Source organism: Fundulus heteroclitus, chromosome 5 (genome assembly GCF_011125445.2).
Source record: "Fundulus heteroclitus isolate FHET01 chromosome 5, MU-UCD_Fhet_4.1, whole genome shotgun sequence".
NCBI lineage: Eukaryota > Metazoa > Chordata > Actinopteri > Cyprinodontiformes > Fundulidae > Fundulus > Fundulus heteroclitus.
Genome location: NC_046365.1, coordinates 16,970,892 through 16,981,966, shown reverse-complemented (window position 1 = coordinate 16,981,966; position 11,075 = coordinate 16,970,892). Strand labels below are relative to the sequence as shown.

Sequence of the window (11,075 nt, the reverse complement as noted above, 5' to 3'; positions counted from 1 at the left end):
AAATCAGGATATCGTCAAGATAGACGAAAACAAAAACATTCAGAAAATCCCGAAGGACATCGTTCACTAATGCTTGAAAAACTGCCGGGGCATTGCACAAACCAAAAGGCATGACTAAGTATTCAAAGTGACCTAGCGGGGTCTTAAAGGCCGTCTTCCACTCATCCCCCTGTCTCACCCGAACCAAATGATAAGCGTTGCGCAGATCAAGTTTAGTGACGATCTTAGCATTCTGGACTGGTTCGAGGGCTGAGGATAATAGAGGGAGCGGGTACTTGTTCTTAACGGTTATTTGGTTAAGCCCTCGATAATCGATACAGGGTCGAAGGGTTCCATCCTTCTTACCAACGAAAAAAAAAACCGGCGCCCAATGGGGAGGATGAAGGACGGATTAACCCCGTAGCTAGAGATTCCCCTATATACTTCTCGAGCGCTTGACGTTCTGACCTGGAGATGTTGTAGAGCCGACTCACCGGTAGTGGAGCCCCAGGCAAAAGGTCAATAGCGCAATCGTAAGGGCGATGTGGGGGAAGTGAACAAGCCTGAGTCTTACTGAATACTCTCTGAAGATCGTGGTATTCCTCCGGAACTAGCGATAGGTCAATAACGTCCCCAGATTCTGTCTCAGGGGAAGGGGTAACAGATACAGGGCGAGCGGACTGTAAGCAACGAGAATGACAAGCTGGAGACCAAGATTCTAATCGGGACTCGGCCCAGTTAAACTGCGGGCTGTGGACACTTAACCAGGCTAAACCCAAAACAACGGGTGAACGCTTTACAGGGAACACGAAAAACGAAAGTTGTTCCCGGTGGTTACCCGAAACTATCACTACTAGAGGTCGAGTGCGATGGGTGATTAAGGTTAAACTCTGCCCATCCAAGGACGACACCCGGAGAGGCTCGGGTAAAGGTTCGACCGGCACACGAAGCTGATCCACTACGGTTTGGTCAATTAGGTTGAAGTCCGAACCGGAATCAACTAGAGCCGAGACATCGAAAGTATCCTGATCAAACATTAACGTCACTGGTAAATGTAAGCGAGAAAGAGATGGCGCCTTAGTAACTACTCGGGGGCTAGAACTATTAACGTCCACCGTTCTCCCCGTTACGAACGGTGGACTGGATCTTTTGGCCGAACCGGACAATCCTTAAGGAAATGACCTTCCCCTCCACAGTATAGACATAAGTTGCCCGCGAAGCGCTGTTGACGCTCCTTATTGGTTAAACCAACCTGGCCCAACTGCATGGGTTCGGGAGGTGATGGAGCGGACCGCGGTTCCCTATGGGTGAGCGTGGAAGAGGTGGATGATCGCATGACTTGATTCGGTCTAACTCGGCTCCGACTACGTAGCCGGGTATCCAACCGGATGGCTAGCGCCACAAAATCCTCAAAATCCCCGGGTTCCTCCACCCGGGCTAATTCATCCTTAAGGGACTCATCAAGAGCCTGAAAAAATACTGCCTTTAACGGTCTTGGTTGCCAATCCGCCGCTGCGGCAACCGTACGAAACTCCACTGAGAAGTCAGATACGCGTCGACCGCGCTGTCTTAACGAAAGGAGATGACGAGACTGGTGAGCCGAATCTAACTCGGGCGAAAAAATAGTCTTAAACTCGGTAACGAATTCCTGAAAAGTAACCCCGAATGACTGACAATCAGGGAATCGAGCCTCAGCCCAACTAAGTGCCTTACCTGTTAGGAGTCGTAATACATAAGATATCTTAACCTCATCTGAGGCGAAAGTCTGGGGGGATCGGTTAAACACCAGTTTACACTGAAAAAGGAAACCTCCGCAACTCCCATGGTCACCAGAGAATTTCTCCGGACTAGGTGACGCGCCCTCAAGTGGCGGAGCCCAAAGCTGATTATCAGTGCTCGGAGCGACGGGAGGCGGGGTGCTAATGTTTTGAGTGACAGGCGACGTCATCGCGGAAGTAACTGTGTCCATGAGCTGGCTACACTGAGCGGCTAATCTATGAAGCTGCTCCTGTGTTGAATTTACGGCTAAACCTAGCGACTGCATCTGCTCTTGCTGTGCGGCTAACTGCCGCCCGAACGTATCCGCTGGACTTTGGTGGCCAGAGCCTTCTTCTGTCACGGTTTTCAGGTGACGAGCCCACATGCAGATACGATCGGGAGGCAAAGCACAGTTTTAAGATGTTTATTTAAAGAAACAGGCAGATCTAGGGAGGGGACTACGGGTGAGTCGGCTGGGTCAGAACGTCAAGGCTGGCGAGTCTGTAAGAAAGAAGAAGTCAGAAACTCTGAAAGTTGAACCAGGGGAATTGCTAGAAGTGCGCTGCTTACCATTTAGCCGGGCGGACCTAACCGGGAAGAAGTAGCGTCGGGAATACTCTATGATTCTACTCAGCTGGAGTTAGGCGGCTGGTGGCTGAGGGCGGCTGATGTAACTGGCGAGGGATCCTGAGCGAACCTCGTCGGCAACGGTTGACAGATGGATTGACCAGAGTGAATGCAGAACCAGCAGGAACCGGGAGAGGGGAACTCAGGCCTCGCTGGGTAACATCCAGGAAGTATGAGGGGAGCGCCAGAGCAAAATCTGAGCAGGCGGTTCTGCTGGTCTGTTTCTTCGGAACGAGACGTCAAGACGGGTGAGTGCATCCAAGCACAAAAATCTGAGGCAAACAGAGATCCAAAAATTAGTCAAAAAACGAAGAGCAAAAACTCACAAGCTGGTGTCCGAGCGTAGGGACAGAGGCCACGTCGTACCACGACTGGTTAAGGCTCTGGCGTCTTCCATCTGTCAGCGCTCTGCTTAAGAAGCCAGAGGAAGCCGCCTGCAACGAGCTGCAGGTGTGGGCCACGCCTCCTCAGCCAACCAGACACACCTGTGGAATAGAGTTAGAGTAGAGCAGCACAGAGAATCCTGACAGCTTGATGACCTGATAATAGCAGCTAACCGCAAAAAAAGTACAAAGCAAGGAAAAAGGCAATCGCCAAAAGGTCCAAAATGAAAGACCCAGAAAAGCTGAAACATTTCTTGGTAACAGATTTTTAACAGCTGGAGAAGTGAAAACATCAAAAGTCCAGCATAACGTTGTATACAATTGTGAAGTAGGAATATTCTACATGATGTAAAACATTTATCACAAATAAATGAAAATTGCTGAGTACAAAGGTATTCAGCCTCCTTTTCTCTGACTGCAACCAATTGCCTCCAGAAGTTACCTGATGATTTCTAATGACTGAATAGAGTCCACCTGTGTGTAATCTAATCTCAGTAAAAATACTGCTGCTCTGTGACGGCCTCATATGTTGGTTGAGAAAATATTTGAAAGCAAACAGCATCATGAAGTCCAAGAAACACACTGGACAGGTCAGGGATGAAGTTGTGGAAAGTTTTAAAGCAGGCTTAGGCTATAAAAATATTTCTTAAGCTTTGAACAATTCACAGAGCACAATGTTCAAGCCATCTTCCGGAAATGGAAAGAGTATGGCAAAACTTTAAATCTACCAAGACAAGGCCGTTCTCCTGAACTTACAGATCGAACAAGAAAAGCTCTGATCAGAGATGCAGCCAAGAGGCCAATGGAGACTCTGGACAAACTGCAGAGATCCACAGCTCAGGTGGGGGAATCTGTCCACAGGACAACTATTAGTTGTACACTGCACAAATGTGGTCTTTATGGAAGAGAGGCAAGAAGAAAGTCATTGTTGTTATGTTTGTAACTAAGTAAGTAGAACTGCAGGCTTGGACAAAAAGGCAGAGAGAGAGAGCTAAGCTATCAAGGTAGCAAGCGCTAATCTCTCCCAATAAGCAGCATTGCAGCCACGCCAACAGCATTTCAAGTGTTACTGCTGCCCAAGTTTGATCTCTTAACACCAGAGGAGTGGTCTAAATGTATCAGACACTTTGGGCAGTTCAGGATATCATCTGGACTTGGGTTGCAGCCATAAGAAAACCAGGTTAACCCTCTGATATATACAATGGGCGACAAAGGATAGGAAATGATTCCTTCACTGAAACTATGCGACGATGAGGTGAGTACCACACCCCCAAATACTAACTGGATGTGCACGTTGTTGTCAGAAGGAACACTGAATAGTTCCCAAAACTATTCAGTGACTTAGATCAGATGGAGGGGGAATACAAAATCTTAGATGCTAAACCATTTGCTCTGCCAGCCCCAAAACGTGTCACTTTTCCCTGTTACCCAGAGTAAAAAAGGACTAGCTCAAACAGAAGAGGGGTAATCTCTAGAGTAGAACAGCCTACTGACTGGTGTGCACGTATGGTCCCAGTACCCAAACCAAACAGAGAAGAAGTTTGTGTGAGTGTCGATTTAACAAAATTGAGCAAATCTGTTAAAAAATAATTACACATATTGTCATGAGTGGAGCACACCCTAGGATAGGTAGAGGGTGCAAACTCGATGCAAACTCAGGATTTTGGCACATACCTCTGTCTAGGGAGTCGGTGCTTCTCACAACCTATATCCTGGAATATATTTTGGAATATATTGCTTTAACACACTTTATCTTAGAAACTCTTCAACCCCTGTGGATGGAACTCTAAACAACAACTGACTTCCCAGAGTTATTGAATAAGGAGACTGTGGAGTGATGAAGTTCCAGCACTTTTATTGACAAACAGTATTTATTGAAAAACAAGATAACTCATTACAGGAATATGCAAATACAACACCAAGGACTCATAACAGTTACAAATCATGTGTGCTGGAACTTTCAATAAAGATCAGCTTGAATGCTTCATGGAGTTTTAACACACAAGATCAAAGGTTTAGCATTCACCTACAATTTAGGGTTCAACTAATTAAGTAAGGCCTGTTTTAGGTCCCTATGCACAGATTATTTTTGTATATTAGACTACTTAAGCTAAGCCTGTATACTAATTAAGGTCGAATCCGTCTACCCTCTCCCCACCCTGAAAACCCTCCTACTTGATCCTCCACTCACCACTTCGATGGATAACCATCCACCATCCTCAAACTTACCAAACCAGGAGCAAAAGCAGGAGAGGTTCAGTGTGGGCGGGGAAACAACCAGAAAACGCTACCCACAAGAGTAGTAAAAACCGGTGAGACCCCCAGGGAGATCTGCTCTCGGCCAATCTGAGCCAGAAAACCCCGTGTTGAATCTAGGAGTTACCATTACCAGCTAGTATTAAAGGATCTTTAGAGCCAATCAGATCCCAGGTCTGTCCTTCTGTAATAAACAAAAATTGCATAAATCAGTGATCTTTGGTATGAGAAAACTCCATTTCTTTCATCAAGCAGTGAGAACAAAAAAGAATCATGTCAGGAAAAACATTTGAAACTTCAAATATCAAAACATTGCTTAAGCAAAACTAAACTAATACAACTAAACATTTTAATTCATGCATAAATCTAAATTGATAATAAAAAAGAAAATGTAACGGGAAAAAAAAAACAATCTGACAATACTACTGTAAAATGGCAAATCAAACAAATGAATATCATCAAACAAATCAATAAAATCAAACCTACAGGAACATTTTCAAAAGCATTACAAGGAACAGTCACGAAGAAGGAAAAAGGAAATCCATGTCAACAGGTTGTATCATTAACCTCACAATCATCATCGTCACTCAGATCAGATCAGATCAATTTCAACATCTTTGGGCATGTTTCCCGGGGAAAACACCAGTCTCTGTATCCGTTTGACCCGTAAAGAAGCTACCAGATACTGCGGAGGTCTCAAACTCTGTTGTCTCTCTCTCTGGAGACAAGCAACTCAAATCACTGCCCGGAATGTTATTGTGATTCCGTCGGAGCAGTGCTCTTCACCCACCTCTTCCTGCAAAAAAACAACTTGTGGTGGGCCGCTGTCCTCACAGCCAGCTCGGTGGCTCAGGTGGATGGCGGCGATCCTGGCGTGTGATCTTTCTTGTCCTGCGATTTGTCGGCCTCTGGCGGTGGCGGCACCTTCCTGCAGTGTGACGCGTGGGTCCAAGGAAGCCGTTGTTCGACCTTCTCTGCCGCGTAAGTCGAGAGGAGCACCTAGAACAGACCCAGCCAGCGTTTGTATCTCCAATGTAGCTAATAAACTGTTGCTAATAAACTGTAGCTGTGAAACACAGATCAATCTCTTACCCTGGTTTTCATAGAAGACTAGGAAAGCGTTTCTTAGTCTACGGCAGCAGACAACTTCTCCTGTTGTTTGGCTGACATGTTCATCATCATCCGTTAGCCAAGAGTTTGCTGAATCCCCCATATTCAGCCCTCTTTGGATACTCTCACAGATGTGATGACCTGAGAGCAAAGGGCAAACATTTGCTCACCAGAGAATAATGACCTGTCGTCTACAAAACATCATAGCGTTTAAATACGGTTGAAGGACACGAGCAGCTGACTGATTTCTTATTTCTGAGACACATTCTTCATTTTATATCTAACATTTTTAATTTCTTACATTTTTGGCAGGATGGAGAATGAGCTCTGCAGGGATGACTACTGCGCTCCACAGTGGCACGTGTAATCTATCTGGTCCCCCTGCATGAGACAATTATTATTTTACTTTAAATCTCTCAGAACTGGGTTCTCTTTTCAAATATATTTGCCCTTACCTTGAAATACTCCTGCAGACACTGGCCCACCGTTCCCCCTGGTACCAGCTCCAGAGTGAGGTTAACAAAGTCCTCCATTCTATAGGACTGCTCACCACATCTGAAATGGACAGTTCAATTGAAAAATAACCACAGTGCTCCTGGAGACGCAACAAGTCAGCAGTGTAAATAGAATACATTCATACCCCCTGCAGGTCCTGATGTTCAGCATCTGAACTGAAATGTGTTCCTGGACTGGGCACGTGTAGGTCAAGCCAGAGTTTACAGCTGTCAGCTCAACCTCTGATGACACAGACCTCATTATGTCCAGAACACAGATGAGGAACTCATGGGCATCCTGCTTAGAAACCCAAAGAAATGGTTCAGAAGATAGGAGTTAAACAAAATCTGTCAAAGACTGACACTGTGCCGTCTCGTATAAATAAGTATGGCACTAACCTTCTGCTCGTCATCGTCAAAATCTGAATTATATTCAGCGACGGTCCATTTAAAAAGAGGATAGAAGCGACTTATTCTCCTCTCTGATGTTGGAGTAGCGACTGACTTCAATATCTAGAAACCATCTGGTGAGAACAGAAGTGAAGAACATAATCTTTTTTTAGGTTAAAATAAATGAAAGCCCCCTTTGTCATAGTAGTTGATTACCAAGGTTTACATCCAACTTAGATCTTGGCAAGACAAAGAAAATTGTTTTGTTTTTTTTCAACTGTGATTTTGTAAAGGTAAAAATCTGAAAGGTATGACAAGTATTTGTATAGATCTTTATAACTCAGTACCTTATTGAATAATTTAATTTAATCAGAGCTGCAGGTCTGCTTGCTTGGCATCTCTCATGACTGATATATTTGTCCACTCTTATTTGCAGAGGAGCTTAAGCTCAGTCAGTTGTTTAGCTCCATCTATATTCCTATCAGTACAAAGCAACTTCATTGTCCATCCCAAAGGCATGATGCTGCTACCACCATGTTTGTCTCTGAGGAGGACACATTTAGAGTGATGCAGAGTTTTAGTTTTTCACCACAGATAATATGTTGCTGGCCAAAAAGTTTCATTTTCTTCTTATCTGACAGAGCACGTTTTTCTCATGGGTGTGGTCTCATTTGCATGGATTGTGTTAAACTTTCAACAAGGCCCCCTAAGGCTCTCTGTCTACAATTGCTTTCTTGTTGCCACTCTTCCATAAAGGCCAGATTTATAGAGTATATGTAGTTGTCCAGGAGACAGACACTCCACGTTATCTGTGGATCTCTGCATCTACTCCTTAGTCACAAAGCCTCTTAATGCTTTCCTTCACCATTCATACTCTTTCTGTGTTTGGATCATAGATTGAACTGTTCCATGAGCTATTCAACGTTGCAGTGGATAATATTCAGGGGCATCAGAGTAAAGTGGAGTCTTTTCCATTTCACAGTCATGCATTACTCTTGTTGGTTTATCACATAAAGCCCCAATAAATGCTCAGAAGACGGTAATTGTATCGTGGCAAAATATGAAAACATTGAAGGGGTATGATTATTGTTGCAATGCAGAGTATGAATGCAAATCTACACAGTTCTGAGTGTTCTTTACACTGATGATGTTTTATTGTCTGGAGTGCTGTACCTGAAGAGCTGGGATCTTGGGTGAGAGCAGCTCAGGGTCAGTAAGGACGCTTTGGAGGATGGAGTTGATGTAGCATGTCATCCCCAGGTTGGGTAACCTTAAAACACACAAGACAAAGAACCAGAGTCAGAACATGTGGCCGTTCTGCTGACTTTCTTTCAACACATTAACTGAGGCATCTGCTGTGGATCCAGAGAAAGGCTCCATATGTGTCCCTTCTTCTTTTTTAAGTAGACAGACGTATGGAAAATACTGTAAAAATGTTCAGTAGAGTAAAAACTGAACACATCACAGTTGTTTCTGTTATTCATGTAATACTGAGTTCACACAATCAACAACATTCAGCTTGGTTAAACATACCTTATCATAAATCAGTTGCAACAGGAAAAGCCAAAACGCTATTTTCCTCCTTTTATCAGTGTCAGGTTGTCTAGAAGCTGGAGAAGATAGCATGGAGGAATCCTCCTTGTGTCCAGGTTCAGGATTTGGTGCTTCCCTGGTTCTCTTTAGAGTTGATGACTCCAGTTCAACAGTGCAATTGATACTAGTGAAGAAGACATGAAAAAAGTATTAGTTGAATTTGAGGATGAGTGGGGATAAATGTGAACATCAAATAACCAATGATTTCTGAGGCAAACCAATCTCACATTGACATTGTATTTTTCTAAGAAATATCTGAAACTGGACTTTGGATCTAAAAAATAATAATAATGTAAAACTCATACACTTCTTCTGTGGTGGAGAATGGTTGGACTGACACTTCGACTGTCACACTTGGAGCTGCAGCTCATTGTGAGCAGATACAGGACTGTCAGGAACAGGCGAAGCCCTGAACTGGACACTAGCCTCCCCACCCTGAGACTTTTCATTTGTGCTGCAGCTATAAAGATGGAGAAAAAAATGAAATGTGATTCTTTAATGGAATACAACTCTATAACACCAGTTTAACTATAAATGATAGAATAAAAAATTGGAGTTGGTGAAGTTTTATCTTACCTCCTTTCTGTATCTGAGGATGACAGGATTACAACCAGGGTGTTGTTCTGCTTCTAAATGCACTCTGATGAACTCAGACCGTGCCTCCTGTGGCCCTTTTCTGAACTTTCCCAAATTTAGTCACATTACATCCAACAACATAAAATAATATTTTATTTGAATCTTATGTGAAAGTCCAACATAACATATACAATTGTGAAGTAGAAGGAATATCCTACATGATGTAAAACATTTGTTACAAATAAATGAAAATTGCTGTGTGCAAAGGTGGGAGCTTCCCACGCCTGCTAGCCAGAGTTTCCTACGCCTGCTAGTCAGAGTTTCCTACGCCTGCTAGCCAGAGCTTCCCACGCCCGCTGGCCAGAGTTTCCTACGCCTGCTAGCCAGAGCTTCCCACGCCTGCTAGCCAGAGTTTCCTACACCTGCTAGCCAGAGTTTCCACGCCTGCTAGCCAGAGCTTCCCACGCCCGCTAGCCAGAGTTTCCACGCCTGCTAGCCAGAGCTTCCCACGCCCGCTGGCCAGAGTTTCCACGCCTGCTAGCCAGAGTTTCCACGCCCGCTAGCCAGAGCTTCCCACGCCCGCTAGCCAGAGTTTCCCACGCCTGCTAGCCAGAGCTTCCTACGTCTGCTAGCCAGAGTTTCCACACCAGCTAGCCAGAGCTTCCCACGCCCGCTAGCCAGAGTTTCCCACGCCCGCTAGCCAGAGCTTCCCACGCCTGCTGGCCAGAGTTTCCACGCCTGCTAGCTAGAGCTTCCTACGTCTGCTAGCCAGAGTTTTCACACCTGCTAGCCAGAGCTTCCCACGCCTGCTGGCCAGAGTTTCCACACCTGCTAGCGAGCGCTTCCCACGCCTGCTAGCCAGAGCTTCCTACGTCTGCTAGCCAGAGTTTCCACACCTGCTAGCCAGAGCTTCCCACGCCCGCTAGCCAGAGTTTCCACGCCCGCTAGCCAGAGCTTCCCACGCCCGCTAGCCAGAGTTTCCACGCCTGCTAGCCAGAGCTTCCTACGTCTGCTAGCCAGAGTTTCCATGCCTTCTAGCCAGAGCTTCCCACGCCTGCTGGCCAGAGTTTCCACGCCTGCTAGCCAGAGCTTCCCACGCCCGCTACCCAGAGTTTCCACGCCCGCTAGCCAGAGCTTCCCACGCCCGCTAGCCAGAGTTTCCACGCCCGCTAGCCAGAGCTTCCCACGCCCGCTAGCCCGAGCTTCCCACGCCTGCTAGCCAGAGTTTCCATGCCTGCTGGCCAGAGTTTCCACGCCTGCTAGCCAGAGCTTCCCACGCCCGCTAGCCAGAGTTTCCACGCCCGCTAGCCAGAGCTTCCCACGCCCGCTAGCCAGAGTTTCCTACGCCTGCTAGCCAGAGCTTCCTACGTCTGCTAACCAGAGTTTCCACACCTGCTAGCCAGAGCTTCCCACGCCCGCTAGCCAGAGTTTCCATGCCTGCTAGCCAGAGTTTCCACGCCTGCTAGCCAGAGTTTCCACGTCTGCTAGCCAGAGTTTCCCTCGCCTGCTAGTCACAGCTTCCTACGTCTGTCAGTCAGAGCTTCTCACGTCTGCTAGTCAGAGCATTCCTCGTCCGCTAGTCAGAGCTTCCTGTGTCTGCTAATCAGAGCTTCCATGCCTGCTAGCCAGAGCTTCCCACGCCCGCTAGCCAGAGCTTCCCACGCCCGCTAGCCAGAGCTTCCCACGCCCGCTAGCCAGAGTTTCCCACGCCCGCTAGCCAGAGTTTCCCACGCCTGCTAGCCAGAGCTTCCTACGTCTGCTAGCCAGAGTTTCCACACCTGCTAGCCAGAGCTTCCCACGCCCGCTAGCCAGAGTTTCCATGCCTGCTAGCCAGAGTTTCCACGCCTGCTAGCCAGAGTTTCCACGCCTGCTAGCCAGAGTTTCCACGTCTGCTAGCCAGAGTTTCCAC

The 11,075-nt window shown here is 46.4% G+C and overlaps 1 long non-coding RNA gene across 2 annotated transcripts; it reads right to left on the bottom strand.

Moving 5' to 3' along the window:
* Window positions 1-4,585: 4,585 nt before the first annotated feature.
* Window positions 4,586-9,498, bottom strand: LOC118563152. Of its 2 annotated transcripts, none has more exons than XR_004931049.1 (10): window positions 9,167-9,498; window positions 8,896-9,050; window positions 8,531-8,714; window positions 8,117-8,267; window positions 7,007-7,131; window positions 6,754-6,905; window positions 6,569-6,668; window positions 6,415-6,494; window positions 6,096-6,254; window positions 4,586-6,002 (listed from the first exon to the last, which is right to left on the bottom strand). It is a non-coding gene; the product is annotated as an uncharacterized LOC118563152 (long non-coding RNA). The 2 variants fall into 2 exon arrangements; XR_004931048.1 differs by having other exon boundaries at window positions 8,171-8,267.
* Between the last annotated feature and the right edge of the window lie 1,577 nt (window positions 9,499-11,075).